The sequence below is a fragment of the Apis dorsata genome, unplaced genomic scaffold (genome assembly GCF_000469605.1).
Source record: "Apis dorsata unplaced genomic scaffold, Apis dorsata 1.3 scaffold_710, whole genome shotgun sequence".
Taxonomy (NCBI): domain Eukaryota; kingdom Metazoa; phylum Arthropoda; class Insecta; order Hymenoptera; family Apidae; genus Apis; species Apis dorsata.
Window position 1 is genome coordinate 10,508 of NW_006263881.1, and position 2,512 is coordinate 13,019.

A 2,512-nucleotide genomic window follows, 5' to 3' on the forward strand; every position below is an offset into this window, starting at 1 on the left:
GCATTTCTATTTTTCATTTGATATCTGTTCACTGTTCGTTAATAAAACATTTGACTATAGATAGACTAAAGAAAGTAAATTCAGTTCTATAGTGAATATAATAGTTCATAAAATCTTTGTTTTATAATTATTATGTATGTCTTTTTCCTAGTTTTAATTTTATGGAAATAAACTTTATTTCTAAATTTTAATATTTAAATTAATTAATATATATTTATTAATTTATTTATTTTTAAATATTTATTTAATAAAATCGAAGATAATTTATCTGAATTTTATTTATTAGAAATTTTACTTAATATTAAAATAACTATATATATATAAATATATATTATCAATTGAATCTATTTATCTAAATAAAAATATTCGAATGAAAAATTATAGAAAATAATATAATTTTCTTATCTGAATCTATAAAAAACTAAAAAATACAAAAGTTAAAAACATAATTTTGTAGATTTATATCAACATGCATTTCAGCATGTTACATACACATTGAAAATTAGAAACGGTATACAACTATTAAGCGACAGGTATCAAAAAATGTAAAAATCTAAACAATAAACGGTTTAATATTTTCTGTCAAGTCCAAACTTCAGCTATATACATATCTTTAATAGAACTACCATAAATGCTTAATCTTAAAGTTTCTTATAATATACTCAGATATATATATATTGATCTTTATATTTCTATCAAACTAAATTTTATTATTTAAATTTTTTTTTAAGTGTTGAATCTAGAAAAAATTTTATAATACTTCATATAATAAACTTAAGTGAAAATAAATAAAGGATCTACTCTACTTTTAATTCCTATTGTATTCACTAGCAGGTCATACGACTTTCTATTGTCGCATAATATTTACATACTGCGTACCTCGGCGCAATGATATTTATCAGCTGAATTATATTTGAATACTAATTGACTTGTATATTCAATGTTTATCATCTCAATGTTTAATAATATGGAGAATTTCAAAGAAATGCGAATAAGTCATGTTAAATCAAACGATGATGATTTTGACAGAACAAAACGATAATGATACAGAACATAAATTGCAAATTTCATTAAAAATGACTTTGATTTTTGAATTATCAATAATATAACAATAATATATCAATACATAAACAAATGTTAAATATTAGAGAGAAATTGAAGATATGAAGTATATGATATTTGATATAAATAATACACTACAAAGAATATATATGGAAATTTATTACTATCAATTCAATTGCTAGACAAGATGTCTTTTTCCAAACATTTAATGAACCAGAAAATTTAAATTTGATTGCATTTGAAGATCCTATAAAGTTTTATGAATCATTTAATCATTTAATCATCAAGTATTTATACAAACAAATATTTATAGCCAATTGTATACTTTCAATTAGGAATAATTAAATATCCAATGAAAAAACATCAATACACACAAAATGAGAAAGTATCTTGAATTCTATGGATAAAGCTATTTAAATATAGTTATTAAGAAGCGATTGGAAGAAATGTTTATACAATGTTTCATAATATAATGGAAGCCTTTTCTTCAATAGTTGATTGTATATCCATAGACAATAAAAAAAACATATATTTTAACTGTTTTCAGCTTTTCAATATTATGATTTATACATCATACAAATAATGAATTTTTTGTTTTAAAATATCGTACTATGATTGCCAAATTTCGTTATTATTACTCTATAAATACATTCTGTAACCTATAATAATATTTAAGATAAATAAATCAGTAGTTATTGAAGCCAAAATAATTTTAAATTGCTATAATTTACATAGCCGATCGTCATATAATTCAAATTTATTTATAGAATATTATAAATGGAATATTTATATATAAATGGAATATTTAAGTGTTAAGCAGAGAAATATATTTATATTTGGTGATATTTGTAGTTAATAATAAACATATATAAATAACTTGAAAAATGCAAAACAAAAATTTTTCATTTTATCCAAAAATAAATTGAAAATTAAGTATTAAATTTTCTATTTAAGATTATACTTGTTAAATCTGGAGTTAATCTATATAAAAAAGACAATTATTAATTAATATTATTATTAAATAAGAATTGTGAGTCGTAAATAAATGAAAAATATGAATTTCAAAATTCATTTTTAATAAGTATTAAATAATAGATATTTCTAATAGATATATGAAATATAGATATCTTATATGGATAATATCTCATATTATGAATTATGAGCACATAATATCGTGAAGAAAAAATAAAATATTATGTAATTTTTACTTTCAAATAATGTTATTGAATATGTTAAAAAATTAAATTTCAAAATAAATATTAAATTTAATTCAATTAATTTTTTTTTATTTCTATTCTTTTATTTTTTTTTTGTCATGCATAATCTTATTAATTTACTTACATATTGAGTAAAAATTTAAATTACGAAATAAATTTTAAGAAAGAATATAAAATTGAATAATATTATCATTTTTTCCTATCTTTTATTATCTCTATCTTTTTTTTTTTTT

General features: G+C 18.9%; 1 protein-coding gene across 5 annotated transcripts in view; it reads right to left on the reverse strand.

Annotated features, from left to right (window-relative positions):
- The window catches only part of LOC116186455, a 143,037-nt gene that overhangs the window by 3,816 nt on the left and 136,709 nt on the right, over nucleotides 1-2,512 (reverse strand). The window contains exon 1 of one of the 5 annotated variants that reach the window (XR_004151457.1): nucleotides 807-1,085. The exons of the other annotated variants lie outside the window; for them this stretch is intronic. The gene's annotated coding sequence lies outside the window, so the exon portion shown is untranslated. Of the gene's footprint in view, nucleotides 1-806; nucleotides 1,086-2,512 lie in introns of those variants that run through there. 5 annotated transcript variants of the gene reach the window in all.